Source organism: Ursus americanus, chromosome 16 (genome assembly GCF_024610735.1).
Source record: "Ursus americanus isolate L20-20 chromosome 16, mUrsAme1.1.p, whole genome shotgun sequence".
NCBI classification, from domain to species: Eukaryota; Metazoa; Chordata; class Mammalia; order Carnivora; family Ursidae; genus Ursus; species Ursus americanus.
Genome location: NC_142142.1, coordinates 39,904,853 through 39,926,738, shown reverse-complemented (window position 1 = coordinate 39,926,738; position 21,886 = coordinate 39,904,853). Strand labels below are relative to the sequence as shown.

At 42.6% G+C, this 21,886-nt stretch overlaps 1 protein-coding gene across 1 annotated transcript in view; it reads left to right on the top strand.

Moving 5' to 3' along the window:
- Positions 1-11,527: 11,527 nt before the first annotated feature.
- TMEM45B (transmembrane protein 45B) overlaps positions 11,528-21,886 on the top strand; it is a 53,581-nt gene continuing 43,222 nt past the window's right edge. Inside the window, exon 1 of the mRNA XM_087868275.1 lies at positions 11,528-11,659. The gene's annotated coding sequence lies outside the window, so the exon portion shown is untranslated. The remainder of the gene's footprint in view (positions 11,660-21,886) is intronic.

The following is a 21,886-nucleotide window of genomic DNA, read 5'->3' as shown; positions in this document are numbered from 1 at the left end:
CACACCAATGTGCCTTCATACCTTTGGCAAAACTCATCAAACCGTATGATTAATACCTAGGTATTATACTATATAAGAATTATATCTTAATAAATGACAGGGCAATCTCCACTATCAAAGTGTGAAAAGGAGCACAGCTGAGAGCCCCTTTTGAGCCCTCAGTTGGGAGAGGAAGATTGTCAGCACCTTCCTGGGGTTGACAAGGAGAACTTAAGTCTTTCTGTTCAGTCATAATGGATCCAAAGCAAGAATCCAAACCGAAATACGCGGACCTCGGGGAAGAGGTACAAAGCCGAACTACATTTTTATAGCAGTTGCACGGATTATAGATCAGCAGCCTGACCTTTGTCAGGAGGAGCTGGGGGCCAGTATCGGAATCTGCTGTCCATCTTCTACAATGTTATTAATTTTATTTTTTTTTAATCGTAAAGGAGATTCTCTTGTATATAGTTACATAATTTTAACACATGTGGAGATCCATGTAATCATCAGGATACAAAGTAGTACCATCACCCCACAAAATTCCCTCACGCTCTCACTGTATAATCACAGCCGCCTCCCCCCCCGCCCCGCCCCCAGACTCCTAACTCCTGGAAACCACTCATCTATTCTCCATCACTATCTGTCTTTTCAAAATTGCATAAGTGGCATTCGAATGAGCAGTATAAGATGTAATTTGTTGAGACAACTTCTTCCACTCAGTGTACCTTGGCACGTCATTGATTGTTGCACATATAAATAGTTCATTCCTTTTTATTCCTGAGTAGTAGTCCATTATACAGATGTACTACAATTTGTTTATCCATTCACGCACTGATGGACACTGGGATGTTTCCACTTTGGGGCAATTATGACTAGAGCATTGGTAAACATTCATATACAGGTTTTTACGTGAACGTAAGTTTTAACTCTAGGGAGTTGGGTATTTGGTAAAGGTACATTGACTTTATAAGAAACGGCCAAAGTATTTTCCAGAATAGCTGTACCATTTTTCATTCGCCCCCAGAATATGAAAGTGAAGTTGCCCTTGGTGTCACCAGGAATTTTTATTTTAACTATTCTAGGCCGTGTAGTGGTATCTTACGGCTTAGTGGTACCTATTTAATAGTACCTTTGTGGTTTTACTTTACAATGCCCTAACACCTAATGATGTTAACTTATTTGTGTGTGCTTATCCATATTCATATGTCCTACATACAAGTCCTATGACAGATGTGTGATTTGCAAATATTTTCTCCTAGGCTGTATCTAGTGTTTTCATTCTCTTAACAGCATCTTTCACAGAGGTTTTTAATTCTGGTGAAGAACAATATATCAAAAATTTTTTGAACCATGCTTTTGGTATCCTAAGAACTGTTTTCCCCGCCTGAGGTCTCAGGGGTTTCCTCCTGTTTTCTTCTTCTTTTTTTTCCCCAAAGATTTTATTTATTTATTTGACAGAGAGAGAGACAGCCAGCGAGAGAGGGAACACAAGCAGGGGGAGTGGGAGAGGAAGAAGCAGGCTCCCAGTGGAGCAGGGAGCCCGATGCGGGGCTCAATCCCAGGACTCTGGGATCACGCCCTGAGCCGAAGGCAGATGGTCAATGACTGAGCCACCCAGGCGCCCCTCCTCCTGTTTTCTTCTGAAAGTTTTAGTTTTCCATTCTACATTTAGATCTATTATCTACATTGAGCTCAGTTTGCTTTTGTAAAAGCCGTGAGGCCAGTGTTCTTTTTATTTTTTTTTTATTTGTTTGTTGTTGGGGTTTTTTTTGCTTATGGATGTCCAATTGTTCAAACATCATTTATTGAAAAGATGATCATTTCTCTCCTGAACTGTTTTTGAACCTTTGTCAAAAATCAGTTGGCCATGATGGTATGGATCTATTTCTGGACTCTTCTCTTCCACGGATCCATGTGTATCCCTCTGCAACTCCACGTTGTCTAAATGACCGTAGCTTCATGGTGTGTCTTAAAACTGCATAGCGTGATTCCTGCAACATTGTTCCTATTTTTCAAAACTGTTTTAGCTCTTCTAATCCTTTGCCTTTCTCTATAAATTTTAAAACCTATACCAACAAAATGTCCTGGTGAGATTCTGACTGGAATTGTGTTCAATCTATATGTCAATTTCGGCAGATTTGACAATTTTTTATGTTACATCTTCCCACTCATGAGCTTTAGTGCCTCTCTTTTATTTATTTAGGTCTTTGAGTTCTTTTGCCAACATTTCAGTGAGATTTTTATCTAAGCATTTCATTTTGTGGAGCTTTTTAAGTGGTTTTTTTTTTTTTTTAATTTTTCTTCCCGATCATTATTTCTGGTTGTGATCGTTCATTTTATGTCCGATTGGCTAGGCCATGGTACCCAGTTTGGGGTAAAAACACCAGTCTCTCGATGTCGCTGTGAGGTAGTTTCTAGATGTGATTAACATTAAAATCCCTAGAGCTTGAGCAAAACAGACCACCTTTACAGTGTGAGTGGGCTTCATCCAGTTAGAGAAAAAGATGAAGATTCCCCAAGGAAAAAGGAATACTGCCTCCAGAGAGTCCTTGGCCAAATCCTCCCTGGGTCTCCAGCCTGCTGGCCTGCCCTGCAGACTCAGACTGCCAGTCCCCACAGTTGTGTGAGCCAACGCCTTAAGATAAATCTCTTTCTCACTCTTTCTCAGATATACACATAGAGAGAATAGAGAAAACGTATGTATACACACACACACACACACACACACACACATCCTATTGGTTGTGTTTCTCTGGAGAACCCTGACTAATACACTGGCATATAGAAATATAATTGATTTTTTGTATATTGACTTTATATCCTAGAATCTTGTTAAATTCACTTACCAGTTCTAGGAAGATTTTTACAGACTCCTTGGAATTTTCTACATACAGAATTGTGTCAACTATAAATAGGCACCCTTCTATCTGGGCTGGGATGGAGAGCCCAGGGTAAGCGTGGAGCATCTCCTCCAGATTTTCTTATGAGGTGAGATAGTTTATGAGAACACTGAATGTCCCTGGCCCTTTTGAAAGCATGAAAATTCTGAGAGAAAGCAACAGAGAACGAGAGTTTTCTCGATTGTGAGGTGGTAAGGAGTGGTGACTCAAACACGAGGGTAGAAAGAACAGGTCCCGACAGTGGGGCAGGAGACAAGTGGAACAGAGTCCAAAGATAAACTCAGCCTGTTCCTCAGTAAGACCAGGCCTTTAGATGAAGCAGGAATCTGAGCTTAAACTGAAGCCGGGTCCATCCCAGGGATCCAGGGACGTCTGGGGCATCGCTGGGGATGCCCAATCTTTGTAAGGGGGTGGAGGGGCGGGGCCACTAAGAAGTTTTCGGGGCTAGAACTCATTATGGGAAAGAAGAAACTAGTCACTGCCAACTAACCCAGAACAGAGCCTGGGTGAGAGCATTCTGAGCACAGCAGGGGAAATTTCACTGAAAGTCTCCAGAATTCTGAGACATAAGCATCTCTTCTTGGGAGCCCTTCTCTTAAACTGTAACTCCAGGTTGAGAGGGGCTCCCCGCAGACCAACATAACACACTGGCCTCTGCGCCCAGCAGAGCTGTTCTGCAAAACTCGTGCTCAATGTGCAGGGGTGCACTCAGACCCGGACATGTAGCTGCTGTCCTGGGACAGCTAACTCGTATGTGAGCACACGAACTGCTCCTGTAGGACCTAAGATTCTGGTCACCATATCCAACTTGGAATCTGTACCCAATTTCAGTGTGTGTGTGGTGGGGTGGGATTGCCATACCACCAAGCAATTCTTAGACACCAGCTGGATGTCTTACTATTCAACTCAGTTCTGACGCTCTCTACACCATGATAGCGTCTACACAGAAATAGCGTCTACACAGAAATAGCGTCTACACAGAAATAGCATCTACACAGAAATAACGTCTATTCAGAGATAGCATCAGATCCCACAGGTTAAGGGTTCAGTCCTACAAGATCGCCCCCCAACACACCCCCACTTCAGACCCCAATCATAAACCCAGGTAGTCACTTCTAAAAAACTTCTAAATAATTGTCTGTAAATCGGAGCTGCCCACAGCCCTCACCTCGGGTTCAATTAATTTGCTAGAGCAGCTCACAGAACTCAGGGAAACATTTTAGTTACTAGATGACTAGTTTATCATGAAAGGATATAACTCAGAACAGCCCGATGGATGAGAAACAAAGGCCAGGTGTGCAGGAAGGGGCTCAGAGCTCCCAGGCCCTCTCCAGCTTTTCCCCGTGTTCACCAAGCCAGAAGCTCTCCGAACTTCATCCTTTTGGGCTTTTAGAGAGGCTTCATTACACAGGCTTGATTGATTAAAGCATTGGCCATTGGTGATTGAGCCCAATCTCCAGCCCCTCTCCCCTGCAGGAGGGGAGGGATGGACACTGAAATTTCCAACCCTCTAGTCACCTGGCTGATCCCCCTAGTGACCATCCCCCCATCCTTAGACCATTTAGGGGCTTTCCAAAAGTCATCTCATTAACATAACTAAATATACCTGTATTGCTCTTGTCTCAGGACATCCCGAGAGTTCTAGGAGTCTTGTGCCAGAAATGGGGACAAAGTCCAAATATACATCTCTTATTATAAATCACAGTATCCCAGGACCCCAGACATTTCGTACAGACTTTGACGGGTCTGGAGATCCCATGAGATCACGGGGGTGCAGGGACCAGTGAAGCCGCAATTTTTAATTCATGATATGCTGTTTCTACAGGCTGTGAGGTCAAGAGAAATTTTTAAATAGGGGGATTGCATTTTTGTCCCCCAAGAACTCATCCCCATTCCTCCATCACAACACCCTTGAGACCTGCTTTTGCCATTTCCACAGAACCGGAAGCTGTCACAGTGTCTGACCACCTATGAAGTTGCTAAAGGTGACAGGCTGCCATCCAGCTCCGCATGAGGCTGCCCATTAATCATCACCCCTCTTTGCTCCCACTTACTTTTCTCTCATCCCATGGAAAGTTCCTCACAGCTGTCCCCAAGTTCTCCCAGGCTATAGAAAGCTCTCCCTAAACAGTATGTCAAAACACCATTAGTGCCCCTCAACACAGTCGTCACTCCCCTGCCCCTTCCTCTGCAGGCCACTCTTCTCTTCTGCCTCTCTTCCTCCACCTCCAGTAACCTTTAACCTTCCCCAGCTTCCCGCCAGCCCACTCCTCCCCATCCTTTCTCCTCCTCCCTTCCCAATCCCGCACACCAAGAATGAACACTTGTCAGAGAGCCTGTTACCTCTGGGCCCCTCGGAACCTCCTGCAGCCCAATCCCCGGGATGCCGGGACTTCCTAGCCACCCCGCAGTCCCTGACATCCCTGGGCCTCCTGACAGCTGGGCCCTTCCTGGATCCCCTCACATCACCAAGCTAAGCCACTGTTCCAAAATAGCCTCCCGAACAATGATGACAACTGCATGGTTATTTTGGAAGGTCTGTACAGCCGAGACCCGGAACAATGCAGAGAAGGAAGACAATGGCATGGTGACCATGGGGAGGGAAGCAGGGCCAGCTGTTTGTGCCGACGAATTCTCACGCCTGGACTTCTGCGTTTCTACGAAAGGGTGACCAGAGCGTGGAGTAGCACGAAGGATGGATCTGAAACCAGATCCCTACAGCTCCCGTCCCTTAAATACACAAGGACTGTGCCCCCCCCCAAAAAAAATCAATGGGGGAAATGTAAAGATTTAATTGGCCTTATTAAATGATTTCTGAATCGAGCAGCATCCCATCTAGCAGGCAGAGGGGAGCTCCACTGATCAAGACAAAAGGAAGGTTTTTAAGGGCAAAGAGAGGGTATAAAAAAAAAAGGAAGAAATGTATTAGCAAGGAATGCATTGTTTAGGAAAGGCTGTGCTCCTAAGCAGAGGGGTAGGGATCTCTCAGAAAATTTCCTAGTATTGGCCAGGATTTTTCATGTTGACTGGTTAAAGGTTGCATTCCTAGGGGGCTAAAACTGCACTTTGGCTAGGTGTTAAATCTTCGTTTGCTGGGTTGGCCTAAGTGACACCATTTTGGACCTGTGGTTTTCTTTTCAATAACTATAAAGACATAAAGCCAATTCTGTTCTTTTCAATTTCCTTTAAAATTGGCTTTATTATTCTCGCAGGATGACCAGAACCAGGGCCTGGGTCCTTATACATCACGGTCTACACTGAGCACTAGCTCTCTTTGAAGTGCAATTTCAGGGGCACCTGGGTGGCTCAGTCAGTTAAGTGTCTGCCTTCAGCTCAGGTCATGATCCCAGGGTCCTGGGATCAAGCCCCGCATTGGGCTCCTTGTTCAGCAGGGAGCCTGCGTCTCCCTCTGCCTGCTGCTCCCCTTGCTTGTTCTCTGTCTCTTTCTCAGATACATAAATAAAATCTTTTTAAAAATTTTTTTTAAATAAAATAAATTTAAAAAATAAAGTGCCATTTCAGACTAGCCCCGAATGGAGTCCAATTACGTATGACCACATATTTTTTATTTTTGTGTGTTAAACAAAAATTCAACTGAGTAATTTAAAAACCCAATTGGCTTTTTTGAATGATTCATGAATCAGGCAGCATCCCATCTAGCAAAGAGAAAGGAGCCCCGTCAATCTGCGGTAAGGGAAAGGCTTTTAGAGGTAAAGAGGGAGCGAGGGGGAAAAGGAAATTAATAGCAAAGAATCCACTGTTTTAGGCAAGGTCGCTCTCCTAAGGGGAACGGAAGGGGTCTATCAGTAAATTTCCTAGTGCTGGCTAGGAAATCCCCTGTTGACTGGTCAAAGGTTACACGGGAAGAGGGAGCTGAATGAGTACTTAGGTTAGGTGAGGTATTAAGTTTTGGTTTGCGGACATGGGGCCTTTAACGTGAAGTGACTCCATTTGGGGCCTGTGATTTTATTTTTAACATTTGTGAATTTTATAAAACATACATAGAGAAACATACATAAGTCATGAAACTTACAGCTTTGATGAATGTTCACCAAGCAGGTCCACCTGTGAAACCAGCACCCAGATCAAAACACAGAATATCACAAAACCCCAGATGTCCCCCGGCCCCACTTCCTGTCACGACTCCACACCCCCCCATCCCAAGGCAACCAGTATTTTAACCTCTAATGTTATAGATTAGAGGGTTTTTTTTTTTAATATAGTAAAATCATAGAATTTTACGCTTTAGTGACTGGCTTTTCTCATTCCTAAGTTTGTGAGATCCGTTCTTCTTGTGTGTGGTTGTAGTTCATTCATTCCCACTGTTGTACAGTATTTCAGGCAGTAAATACACCACAGTTTATTCATCCATTCCTCCGTGGGCATTTGGGTAGTGTCGTTTGGAGACATTAGTAATAGAGATGTGAACAAGCTAGAATGTGTCTTGTGGTACACATCATGCAATTCTGTTGGGTGTATATTTCGGAGTGGGGTTACTGTTCTGAGAAATAGGTTTCAAAGAAAAGGAAGCAAACTCAAGTTTGATACAGACTTGATCACTGCAAGAAATGAATTCCACGATTGCAGCACACCCAAGGTGGCCATGAGCAGTGGATGGGGCGTGTTTGCCAAAGCACAACTACAATATTGTGACGCACGTACAAATCTCAAGGAGATTGCTCAGAGAAGCACCAGATTTCTTGTAAGTGATGGGAAAGAGCCTTGGGAAAGGATCTCGGAATCACTCAGATAAATAAGGCTAATGGGTGGGGCCAATAACTATCTTCAGAGAGTGTGTGTAAGATCATACAGTTATGCTTCATTCTTATATGCAGAACTTTCTGAAGAGAGGTGTGAATCACTGGGAAAGGAGACAAGCAGGAGATGGGGAGGGTACCATATGTGCCCGTAGGCCCTAAAAAATCTACACTGGGAGTTATTTATAATCCTGGAGGGGGTAAGGAGGCAGGTGTTACCTTAAGGAAAGAAGATTCCATGTCACCATTCTCTGTCCTGGGTCCTATACTGCGTGGGAATAAAATAATTTCATTAATGCCATCAGATCCCCTCATCGAGATATTTATGAACAATTTTATGTCATTTCTGCTCTTTGAAGGTAACAGAATGAATCTTCCCACTTTAAAAATAAAAAATGAAGTCCCAAGGGAGTCTGCATTTTTTTTTAAAGATTTTATTTATTTATTTGACAGAGAGAGAGGCAGTGAGAGAGGGAACACAAGCAGGGGGAGTGGGAAAGGGAGAAGGCTTCCTGCCGTCGAGGGGCTCGATCTCACAATGCTGGGATCATGACCTGAGCCGAAGTCAGATGTTTAACGACTGAGCCACCCAGGCGCCCCTGCCTTTTCTGATTTCAGTGTTAGTCAATGATTTTGTAAATTCTGTGCTAGTAACTGAAGTGACCCAGCCTGTGAACCCGACGGAGCCCCGGCTCACTCACGCCAACGAGGCAGCGTGGCTGGGCCTAGAGCGCCATCTAGTGTTCACAGTGGACAACTACACGTTCCACACATTCTACCAAGCATTAGTCCGTTATCCGGTATTGGGTACTATGCCTTCCCCACTACATCAAGTCTAGAGCATTCAGAGATTGGTAAGACAGTTTTAGAGTTCAAATTTTAATTGCCATATACCTTTGGGCAGCTTATTTTAACCTCAGTTTCCTAAACCTGAAAATGGAGATAAGAGTAAGAAACTCAGTTTCTCAGAGGAATATGTGAATTAAGCAACATAAGACACATAGAATGTTTGTCCACTTGGTAATCACTCCACACGTGGTAACCACAAAACAAGAAGAGCTGACATTCTCATGGGGGAAAGAGGATATGTAAGTGGAACACAGAAAACACATGATCAGTAGTGAAAAAGAAAGACAAAATGTTTCTGAATATTCAATCCACATATGCAAGCATCAAAACTAGCATTGCTCTCACATGTGAGCTTCAGGCACTGTGGGCCCCGTGCATTAAGACTTCTTTGATCTCAGTCAAAAAATAAGTACGTACTGGGGCACCTGGCTGGCTTAGTCAGAGAAGCATGTGACTCTTGATTTTGGGGTTGTGAGTTCGAGCCTATGTTGGGGGTAGAGATTACGTACATAAATAAATAAATGAATAAATAAACTTTAAAAAGAATAAGTACAACAATAAGGGACTTCCTGTGTGTCCAAAGAACTTTCAGGCATAGATCAGATACCTAACCTCATTTTGTTTCAAACTGTATCTCTCAGTCTTAGCTGTTTGATGTTCACATATTAATATATTATATATATATGTATTAACATTTCAAAATTTTATTTCGTCTACACCAGATATTCTCTAAGTTCATTAACCTTAGAGAGTTAAACACAAAGACTATGGTTGACAAGAATAATGGCATTTAAATAACAGCAGAGCCTCTATCTGGAGCTCACCCCAACAAAGACAATAGGATGCAGTTTCCTTTCAGTCTTGGCACTTGTTTTCTTGTTTTCAAAGTTCCTGGGTTCAAGAATGGTCCCGTTAGCGTCCAGATACTACCAACAACCTCTTCACAAGCAGCTTCCCCACTCCGGTCAATTGATTCTTCCTCTCCTTGCTAGAGCTGCTTTCCTCTCTCTCTCTCTAATGACTCACTTTACTGATACCAACATCTCTCCCCTCGCCCACCCTTGAGGCCTACTGCGTCCTGAGGCTGGGCCCACAAACTCCAACTGGGACTCTTCTAGTCACCATTACTGCCTCTGGCTTGAGTGCAGACCCTCAGCTAATCCATAACACGGGAGTGGGTGCCTCAGGCCAGAGTGGGGGCTGGAGGCTGCTGCTCGGGAACCAAATGCCCCACTTTCCCTTCTTTCGCTGCGGCACCCACAGGAGGAAGCTTCATGCCAGCTTCTTCAAGCAGGCTGATAGCCACCAAGACCCTCGGTCTTTCTCTCTCTTGTAGATGCAGCACCCAATAAGTACAATTTACAATGTTTTGCATCCGATCAAAAATTACCGGGCATGTGGGGGCGCCTGGGTGGCTTAGTCGTTAAGCGTCTGCCTTCAGCTCAGGTCATGATCCCAGCATCCTGGGATTGAGCCTCACATCGGGCTCCTTGCTCAGCAGGGAGCCTGCTTCTCCCTCTGCCTGCCGCTCCCCCACTGCTTGTGCTCTTTCTCTCTGTATCTCTATCTCTCTGACAAATAAATAAATAAAGTCTTAAAATATTTTAAAAATAAAAATAAAGATGAAATAAAAATAATACATGACCAAGAATGGTTCATTCCAGTAATGCAAGAGTTGTTCAACAGTGGGAATCCTACCAACAATGAACCATTATATTTGTATGTTAAAGAAGAAAACCTACATGATTTTTTGAATAAATGCAAAGAAAGTTGTTTCCTAATATTTATTTTTTTAAGATTTATTTATTTATTTTAGAGACAGTGTGTGCAGGTGTGCAAGGTGGGGGGAGGGGCAGAGAGAGAATCTCAAGCAGATTCTGCGATGAGCTCACAGCCCACGGCAGGGCTCGATCTCATGACCCTTAGATCATGACCTGAGAACAAACCAAGAATTGGAGGCTTAACCGACTGAGCCACCCAGGCGCCCCTGTTTCCTAATACTCAATAGCATCTCTAATAAAAACACTAATTAAAATAGGAATAGAAAGAAACTACTTAAACATGATGAAACTCTTTATCAAAAACCAATGTTCCACTTCAGCTTTCAGTCACAATGGAGTAACAGAAACTGGATTTACCCTCCCTCCTTAAACAACCAAATGCTGGACCAAATATGTGAAACAAAAGTTTCTGGACCTTGCACTCAGCCAACATACGTCAGTGACCCTGGAGAGAAGGAAAACAAGCGAGGTGATCCTGAAAAGTGTCCCAGCTCACCACCTGGAGAGTCTCCAGGCTGGACGCAGAAAGGGAAAACCAAAACAGAGCCTGGCATTCTCACTGGGTTCAGAAGACAATTTCAGAGCTCGAGGAGCGCAAGGTGATGAAAATTTGTTAGCGAAGTATCAGCAAGGGAACTGCAAAGAGAGAGAGAGAGAGAAAGCTCTGGAGAGCTGCAGGGGGTCCCTGCCGTCTTTGGCTGACCACTACAGCGTACTGCATGTGGCCTCCAAGGCTGGGGAACGAACACCAGAGAGAACGAGGCAGATCAAGCCGGGGAGCTCGCACAGGGCCTGAAACAGTGGTCCCCCACTAGCCAGGGTGGGAAGACTGCCTATCGCCCGAACCCTCAGACACAGGGCTCAGAAGCCTAGTGCCTCAGTGGGGTCAAATTGGCCCTTGATGAAAAGTTGGGTTAGACATGTCTTATCAGAGCCTAAAAGCAAGCCGCAAAAAAAAAAAAAAAAAAAAAAAAAAAAAAATCAAACCCGTTCTAAGTAATTTACCGCGTTCTAAACCAAGTCCATAAAAATCTAAAGGAATTCAAAAAACCTGATAACATACAACGCACAATGTCTAGTGTCCAATCAAACATTACCAGGTATGCAAATAAGCAGGAACTATGACCTATAACCAGGGGGGTAAACATCTACCCATTGATCCACCAAAAAAAAAAAAAAAAAAAAATCAATTCAAACAAACACAAAGAACACTCATTAACTATACTTTAGCCAAGATTTCACACTCTTGCCCCAGCAAAAGAAAAACCAAAGCCCAACTGACAGATTATTTCTGAGGAATTCTCTAAGCTTCAAGGTTTCAAAATCCTGCTTCGCTCTCGACTCCTTTCCATTCTTCCTGCATTCCATTGTGTGTTCCTTCCCTCTCTTGGTAAGTATATTCATGCCTTTATTTTTAACAAAAAATATTTCAAAAACAAAACTTAATTATACATACACACACACACACACACACACACACACATATGCACACCAGCTTATGCATGGCCACTATTAAATGGATGCTTCTATTTTTGTCCTTTTTGCCTTAGAACCCTCAAATAACAGAAAACGTTTCTAGTATGCCGTTATGTGCCAGGCACAATCATATGAAATACATATTTTGGTAATCAGATCGGCCCTGTGTGGTAGATATTATCATCATTCCTATTTTACAGCTGAAGAAATTGAGGCATGGGGAGGTGCAGAGGCTGCCCTAAGTCACACGGTTGATAACTGGCAGATTTGGGTTTGGTCTCAGATAATCGACAACCAGAGCCCATGATTTTGATCATTAACTCTACTGCCTTTAATACAGAGGCTATAGAATAAGTTATCTATTTTTTAAAAATTAAACTATACAGATGTAAACAATACAGGTCCCTCCCATTCTTTTTCTTCCCTATATCCCTGCAAATAACCACTAATCTGAAAATGTTCTCATAGATGATTTCCCCCTCCTCTGCCACCTTTGGATCTCAGATGAAGATGATTGAATGAATCCCACTACCCAGTTTGCACCTCCGTTGTTAACTATGATTTTCATAGCAGCATTGTACATAATATTCAAATGTGTCTTGTATGTATCTTCTAAATTCCATATTTCACCCATGTGTTTTAAATTTATATAAATGGCATTTTAATACATAGACCTTGGATTATTTCTTACTATTTTTACTCAGCACTGTTTTTACAACATACCCATGTTGTTACATACATTTCATTGTTGCTTCTCACGTGCGCAGCGTTCCCTAGTATGTATCAACTGCATTTGTCTAATTGTCTGCAACTACGATGACCATTTATATACATGTCTTGCTGTGAGCCTGTGCGTGAATTTCTCTGGAACATACGAATGCTTAATTCAACCAAAGACTTACAACTACTTTCCAAAGAAAACTGTACCAATGTCACCACTCCCCCAGCAACGCAGGAGAGTTCTTATTTTTCCCACACTCTTACATCATTTGGCATTCTCCAGTTTCTAACTTTTGCAAATCTGACCTCCAGTCTTTTAATATGGTGTACATTTTTCTAATTGCTAGAGTACCTCTTTATTACTTTTCATTTGGGTTTCCGTATTTACAAATCACTGTTTATATCGTTTGTCCAGTTTCCTGTTGGTTTCTCGTTGTTGATTCACGAGAGTTGTTTGTATATTCCAGCTAAGAGCTAGAGACTAATAGTCTCTTGTCAGTGTTGGATATTGCAAATATATTCTCCCAATCTACCGTCTGTGTGTTGACTTTGTCTAGAGGTCCTTCATTTAACAAAAATCTCTAATTTTGATGCAACAAAATCCATTAAATTTTTTTGCCTCCTGCTTTGTGCTTTGTGGTCTTAAGTTGTCACAAAGATGCTTTTATATATGTTTTTTTAGAAATGTGCCTTTAGATCTTTAGTACAGCTGAAGTCCACCTCTATGAATAGGTAAAGATAAGGAAAGGATGCAGTTTTATTTTTCTATTTATGGGCCAATTTTTCCAACAGCATCTACTAAGCATTGATTTGTGGCATATTTGTCATATATCAGTATGACAGTATTTGTCATATATCAGGTTTATTTAAACTGGTGGGTCTATCTCTGAGCTCTGGTTTGTTCCATTAGGCTATTTGTTAATCCTCTTTAAATTGCCTTTGCCTAAAATCAATTAAGCATAAATGTAAGAATTCCTTTCTGGACTTTCAGTTCTGTTCCATTGATCTATATGCTTACACTCACACCAGTTCCACGCTGTCTTAACTAGCATATTAAAATTTAAAATTAGAAAGTGTAGGGGCGCCTGGGTGGCTCAGTCGGTTAAGTGTCTGCCTTTGACTCAGGTCATGATCCCAGGGTCCTGGGATTGAGTTCCGCATCAGGCTCCCTGCTCAACCCGGAGTCTGCTCCTCTCTCTTCCTCTGCCCTGCTTGTGCTCTCTCTCTCTCTTTCTCTCTCTCTCAGTCTGTCTCTCAAATAAATAAAATCTTTTTTAAAAATTAAAAAAAATAAAATCAGTAACTGTAAATTCTCCAACTTAATTTTATTAATGCAATTTGTTAACACACACAAAAGTAAAAGGAATAGTATAATGAACTTTTATTACCTATCATCCAGCTTCAACAATCTTGCTTCATCTATACTTCTCCACCCCCTACCCATTGCGGGTTATGATTTTTAATACCTTTACTGAGATATAACTTATAAAAAAATTCACCCACTGTAACTGCACAATTCAATGATTTTTAGTAAATTTATGAAGATGTGCAAATATCATCACAGTTCAGTTTGAGAAAACTTCCATTGTCCCAGAATATTCTATCTTGCCTAACTGCCATCAGTCCCTACCTCTGCTCCCACTCCAGCCCCAGGCAACCAACCATTCATCTGCTTTCAATCTCTATACATTTGTCTTCTCTCAACATTTCTTATAAATGAAATCATACAGTATGTGGTCTTTTCTCTCTAGCTTCTTTCACTTACCATCGTTTTTACAGTCATACATGTTGAAGCATGTATTAGTAGTTCGTTTACTTCTATTGTTGAGTAGGATTCCATTTTATAGATATAACACATTATCATTCGCCAGTGGACTGACATTTGAATTGTTTCCAGTTTTGAATATTATGTATAATGCTACTATGAAAATGTGCATATGAGTCTTTGTGTGGACACATGTTTTCATTTCTCTTGATATATAGCTAAGAGTGAAAGTGCTGGGTCAGATATTAAGTTTAATTTTTTAAGAAATTGCCAAATTGTAATCCAGAGTGGCTGTACCACTTTACATTGCTATAAGCAGTATTTGAGGGTTCCAGTTTATCCACATCCTCCCCAATTCTTACTATTTTCTGTATTTGATTTCCATGATTATTCCTGATCAACATCATCTTGGGCTTTTTTGGAGGGCTGGGTTGCTATATTTTTTAATCTAACTATCTTGGTGTATTGGTATCTCATTGTGGTTTAATTTGCATTTTCCTAGTTCTAATTTTGCTAACCATCTTTTTATAGGCTTTTATTTATTGTTTTAAAGATTTATTTCTTTTAGAGAGAGAGAGCACACAAGTGAGGGAAGGGGAAGAAGGCGAGGGAGAGAGAATCTCAAGCAGAATCCCTGCTGAGCACAGAGGCTGACACAGGACTGGGTCCCAGGACCCTGAGATTATGACCTGAGCTGAAACCAAGAGTTGGACACTCAACCAACTGAGCCACCCAGGCGCCCATCTTTTTATGGGCTTTTAGATATTCATATATCTTTGTTGGTGAAATGTCTGTTTAAACATTTTGCCTGTTTTTAAATTATTATTATTAAATCATAAGACTTGTTAGTACATTCTAGATAAAAGTCCTTTATCAGATACATTACTTGGAAAGAGTTTCTCTTAGTCTGTGTCTTTTGAGTTTTTCATTTTGATGATGTCCAAGTTATCAGATTTTTCTTTCATTGATCACGCTGTTGGGTCCTCCCTGGTCTATCCTGTGCAGACATGTGGAAACTTATCCAGACCTTATGGCTTTCTCATATTCCAGATCTTCCTGTTAACTCTTTGGCCAGTCCCCCAGTTCACTGCTAATGCCAGCCAGGACTGCAACCTCAGGCTAGCTGAGCCACTGGTTTTACCTGTTTGTTTGCTCCTGAGATCATAACTATTACTTCCAATTCTGCTAGGAGTAGGTTTTTCTATGCTTATTCAAAACCAAGTGAGACCCCTCCGGTGGTGAAGCTGTGGGTTTTCACAGTTTGAACACCCTGGTAGAATATCCCACAAACTGAGGAGGAAGGTGGAAGAAATAAGAAGAAATAGGAAATAGAATATCTCAGGTAAGATAATCACAGAATTGACTGGTTTTTGTTTGTTTGTTTGTGTTTGTTTTTTTTTAAGATTTTATTTGAGAGAGAGAGAATGAGAATGAGCAGGGGGAAGGAACAGACGGAGAGGGACAAAGCAGACTCCCCACGGAGCGGGGAGCCCAACACAGGGCTCCATCCCAGGACCCTGAAATTATGACCTGAGCTGAAGTCAGATGCTTAAACTGACTGAGCCACCCAGACGCCCCAGAACCTACTGTTTTTATTTAAAGTTTAGTATTTCATTAATAACTACCTCTAAATTAGTCATATGACTTTGGCCAATTTCCAGAGCCCTGGAATGGTTATTTTGACAATTTAGTCCAGTTTTGTAATTAATTTTGGAGGAGAGAATTTGCTGGGGAGTTCCTTCTTGGCACTGAGCGATACTGGTTTAGGGGATGGAATAACGCAGGCAAAACGACGCTTTTCTTCTAAGACTGGGAGCAAGACAAGGGTGGCCACTCTCACCACTCCTATTCAACATAGTCCTAGAAGTCATAGCCACAGCAATCCGACAAGTAAAAGGCATAAAAGATACCAAAATCAGAAAAGAAGAAGTAAAATTTTCTTTGTAGAAAATTTGTGGAAAAGACTTTGTGGAAAATCCTAGACTCTACCAAGAAACTGTTAAAACTGGGTGCCTGGGTGGCTCAGTCAGTGGAACGTCTGCCTTCGGCTCAGGTCATGATCTCTGGGCCCTGAGATCGAGCCCCATATTGGGCTCCCTGCTCAGCACGGAGTCTGCTTCTCCCTCTCCCTCTGCTGCTCTCCCTGCTTATTCTCTCTCTCTCTCTCTGTCTCGCAAATAAATAAATACAATCTTTAAAAATAAATAGATTAATAAATAAGCTTCTGCACAGCAAGAGAAACAGTCAACAAAATGAAAACAAAACCTACGGAATCAGAAACTATTTGCAAATCATGTACCTGATAAGGAATCAATATCCAAAATATTGAAGAAACTCATACAACTCAAAAACGAAAACAAAAAACAAAACAATAATTTGATTTTCAAATGGGCAAAGGACTTGAATAGGTTTTTTTTTTCAAAGAAGACATACAAATGGCCAACGAGCGCACATGAGAAGATGCTCAACATCTCTCATCATCAGCGAAATGCAAATCAAACCCACAATGAGGTATCACCTTGTCCCTGCTGAAATGGCGAGTATCAAAAAGACAGCAGATAACACATGTTGATGAGGTTGTGGAAAGGAACTTTTGTGTACTGTTGGCGGGAATGTAAGTTGGTACAGCTACTATAGGAATCAGAATGGAAAAAAAAATTAAAGAGAACTACCATATGATCCAGCAATCCCACTTCTGGGTACATATCCAAAGAAAAGGAGATCACTATCTCATCGAGATAGCTGCATCTCTGTGTTCATTGTGGCATTATTCACAATAGCCAAGACATGGGAACAATCCATCAACATATGAATGGAGGAAGAAAATGTGAAATATATCAATCTGTCTATATCTATATCTATCTACATGTGGAATTTCATTCAGCCATAAAGAGGAAGGATATTCTGCGCTTTGCAACATGGATGAACTTTGAGGTTCTAGTGAAACAAGTCAGACAGACAAACACAAATACCATACAATCTCACTTACATATGGAATCTAAATGTCCAAACTCGTAGAAACAGAGAGTAAACGGGTGGTTGCTGGGGGCTAGGGAGTGGGGGAAGGAGAAGATGTTGGTCAAAGGGTATAAACCTTCAGTTACAAGTTGAATAAGTTCTGGGAATCTAATATCAGAGTGACAACTATGGTAAATATACTGTATTGTGTACTTGAACGCTGCTAAGTGTAGAGCTTAACCCCCAAAATGGTAATTATGTGAAATGACAGATGTGTTAACTACCATACTGTGGTAAATATTTCCCAAAATATATATATATATCAGATCATCACACTGCAAATCTTAAACTGACATAATGTGATATGGCAATCATATCTCAATAAAGCCGAAAAAAATTGAGAATTTTTACATATTTTACTGGCTATGAGTCCTCTTTTGAAAGTGGCTATTTAACTCCTTTGTTTATATTTTAAATGTGTTTTCTGCCTATTTCTTACTGGCGTGCAGATATTATTTATGTATTTTGTACATACATACTTTATCAGATTCATGTTGCAAATATTTTCTCCCAGTCTGTGGCTTGCCTTTTCAGTTTCTTTTCTTTTCTTTTAATTTTTATTTTTTTGAAGATTTTATTTATTTATTTGAGAGAGCAAGCAGGAGCAGGAGGGAGGGGCAGAGGGAGAAGAGAAGCCGACTCCCCACTGAGGAGGGAGCCTGATGCGGAACTCGATCCCAGGACAAGGGGATCATGACCTGAGCTGAAGGCAGACGCTTAACCGATTGAGCCACCCAGGGTGCCCGCCTTTTTGTTTCTTGACATTGTCCTTTTCTAAACACAAGTTCTTAATTATACTAAAGTCTTATTTATGCATTTTTTCTTTTACAATTGGTGCTTTTTTATGTACTTTGTAGGAAATATTTTCTTATTCCCCAGGTTGTAAAGATATTTTTCCACATCTTTATTGTTTTGCCTTTCACAATGAGATCTACAAGCCACTGTAATCGATTCTGTGTAGCAGTGAGAGGGAGGGGTCAATGTATAAACATTTCTGTACGGAAGTACAATTGACCCATCTCTGTTTATTAAAAGACTATCCTTTCCACCAGTGCACTGCACTGCACACTTTGGCATAATTCAAGTGACTGTTTATGTATGGGTCAGCTTCTGGACTCTGTTTTCTGTTCTTTTGGTTAATTGGTCTGTTCTCGTGCCAATTTCCATACTATTGTGTTTACTGCAACTTCATAATAAGTCTTGATATCTGATAATGTGAGTCCTTCAGCTTTGTTCTTCAAGTTTGTCTTAGCTATTCTTACCCTTTTTGCATTTCTGTATGTGCTTTTAAACCAGTTTATTGTTTTTCACACACACACACACACCTTCCAATAATTGGCTGAGATTGCATTGAATCTATAGACCAATTTAGAGAGGATTAAATCATTGTTATACTGAGTCTTTCAAAATATGGACATGGTATATCTCTCTTTTACATAGGTCTTCTTTAAATCCTCTCAATACTGTTTTATAGGTTTCAGGGTAGAAGTCTTGGACATATTGTGTTAGATTTATTTATTAATGATGATTACCTAAGTCAATTGTCTCCTTAGAAATTGCCAAATGGAGGGGCACCTGGGTGGCTCAGTCAGTTGAGCCTCTGACTCTTGACCTCAGGGTTGTGAGATGGAGGCCCTCCCCCTCTGCCCTGTGCTGAGCATGGAGCCTGTTTAAGATTCTCTCTCTGCCCCTCCCTCTGCCCCTCCTGCCCTCCCATGCTCACTTGCTCTCTGTCTCTCTCAAAAAAAAAATTTTTTTTTTTGCCAAATGGTGGTTTTCTAACTCTATCATTCATTCTGTACTTATTAGCTAGAATTTTTCTACAAATATTCTCCTGCATTCTCTAAAACTCTCTAATTTCTCTGCTATATGGTTCATGTAACAAAGGCAGGGTAGGGGCACCTGGGTGACACAGCTGGTTGAGCATCTGACTCTTGGTTTCGGCTCGGACCCGATCTCGGGGTCATGAGATCAAGCTCCTCATTGGAAGCCCAGAACGGAGCGTGCCTGAGATTCTCTCTCTCTTTCTCCCTCTGCCCATCCTGCTCGTGCTCTCTCTCTCTCTAAAATAATTAAATAAGATCTTTTTAAAAAAAGAAGAAGAAGAAAGGCAGAGTAAATGTTTAATGCCGTCCCTTTAGTTACTAATGAGTTGGCGCCCCAGCAACCCCCAAACTGACTACTTTTGCTCTTGTTGGTTAAGGACATCCCATGTGCAGTCTTTCAGTCCCCAGTCAGCACCCTAAGAATGGACCTTGGGACTAGAACACTTCCTTACCAAGAGACACAGAGCCCACACACCTGTGCCAGGCTTACAGCCTTCCTCTGCTTCCATATGGGTGTTGATGACCTCAGGCACACCCCCAGCATTCAGTATTTCAGACACCACGGGGAGGAGTTGGGGTCTTTCCACTCTGGACAAGAAGGGCGCATACACACCTCTTGCCCTGCAATGGCTGTCAGGAGTGGAGGGGGACCTTGGTGGCCATAGGGCACCGACCCACACTAATGGAGCTGACCTTGCTGTCTCTTCTCTGTGTGCGTAAACCATTTTTCTACCCAGTGCTCTATTGTGCTGTGTTTCTTGCTGACTCTAATACCAAGATGCAGTGAGCAGAGTGTCTGGACTTCTACTCCCGGTGGCTGGTGTGATAAGCTTTGCTATCCTCTAGGTAGTTGGAGTCCTCCCTTGGGATTGCTTACTGGTTCACTGTGTTCTGCTTGACAATTTGGCACAATGAGCAGGGTCGCCAACCACGAGATGGTGGAAGCACAAGGGTTTGTCAGCCCCATGCCCTGGGGTGGTGCCAGCCCCGCAAGGATCATGGGCTCCTTCCCTCTGCCTTATAGGCATAAATGGAATGTAAATAATCTCCCTGTCAATAGGACTGAGCTGGTGCAATGGATGAGGACAGAGATACATGAGGTGGGTCCTAAGAAGAAAACCTATACCTGGCTCTTGGCCACCCTCGCATTGCCACACCACCAGCCAACTCCCACGGTATCCCAAGGGTCTGTAGGGGGAGTTTATTGAGAGGACATCACTGCCGGTTGACTTGCAAGCTGGACTTGCAAGGTGGCAATGGGGGGCTCCTCACCCCATCCTTGTCCTTAGAATGTACATCCTGCTCGCCTTTCCAGCTCCTAGAAGCTGCCCCAAGGATGTAGCCTTGAGATAGTGATGTGGTCTTGAGACCATCTGGATGATATAGATGACTGAACCCAGGTAAGGCATCTATATAAACTCAAGATTCAGTGGGTGGGGATAGAGATCTATTCATCTTGTAGCTGCCCAAGACAAGTCTCATATAGAAGTTCCCTTGCTTGTTAAACCCGCCATCTACCAATCCGATTGGCCTGCCTCTTTCTTCAGTCTCTTCCTGCCCTCCAGGTATAGAGACCAGTTTTAGATTTCACCTGGGAAGCTCCCGAGGTTTTGAACCAACAGGGTCACTGGTGATGTTCAAGGGGATTAAGGGAGTCCTGTGGGCGGGGGGGGGGGGGTGTTTCACCTAGTCCTGCTCATTTGGGGCCTCAAATAAGACCCGTTTTCACTCAATGCCAAACCACTGATGGTATTGCTGAAAACAAAACTGTTGAAATAAGATCCTTCCCTGAAAATGAAATACAAAACCCGAAAGACACATATGGACAGAGACCAGGGAAATCTCATGCAGCATGGCTGGTGTTTCTGTTTGATAAAGGGACATTGCAGACCCAAATGTCTCAGGCTGGGGGGCACAGGTAAGGATGGGGCCGAGGTCTTCAGGTTCCCATTGTGGGTCAGTGGCCTTGTACCTCCGTCAGGATAAAAAGGGAAAAGAGAGAAATTGATACTTTTATGGGGCTCTTGGATACTGGCGCCATAAGGACCTGAAAATGAATGACTTTGGGACATTTGGGAGTAAACGAGGTGACCCATGGCAGACAGGAGCTCATATGCTCGTATTCTCAATATGCTACCACTGGGCGGGATTTGACCGTCAACAAACCCAAGTCACCACAGGAGTTTCGGCCATCCATTACATCTACGACCTCTTAGCTGGAAAGCCCACAAAAAAGCAGGTGGAGGTAGCACTGCAATTAGTCGCGATACAATGACTAGTGGCAGCTGGGCTATAAACCCAGAGGAAGTACAGGACCCAACGCAGCAAGTGCATTTCCTAGGGGTCTCTTTGGCTTTGTGCCCAAGCGAGTAAAGGAATCATTCGCTCTGGGGGCACCCACTATTGAAAAGGAGGTCCAACATCTGATAGGCCTTTCTGGGTACTGGAGACAGCATATACCCCCACTTGGATGTTCTTTTGTTCCCCCTAGTTAAGGTGACCCACAAGGCTATCAGTTTTGAATCAGGCCCTTTGCAGCAGCAAGTCTTGAAAGTTCTTCAACAAGCAGTGGCCCAGACGCTGCATTTGGAACCTCCAGAATCTAGGCGCCACAGGTGTCCACAACCTCCATACATGCCGATTGGGGTACGCGGTAACAAAAAACTGCCAGTAGGGGGTGCTGGCCTCTTGGATTTTGAAACCATAAGTTACCCAAGGCAGCCACCAGAGGCACTCCTTTTGAAGAGCAACTCCTTGCTTGCTCTTGGGCGGCGTTAGAGACTAAACATCTCAGAGCCAGAGCACCGCATGT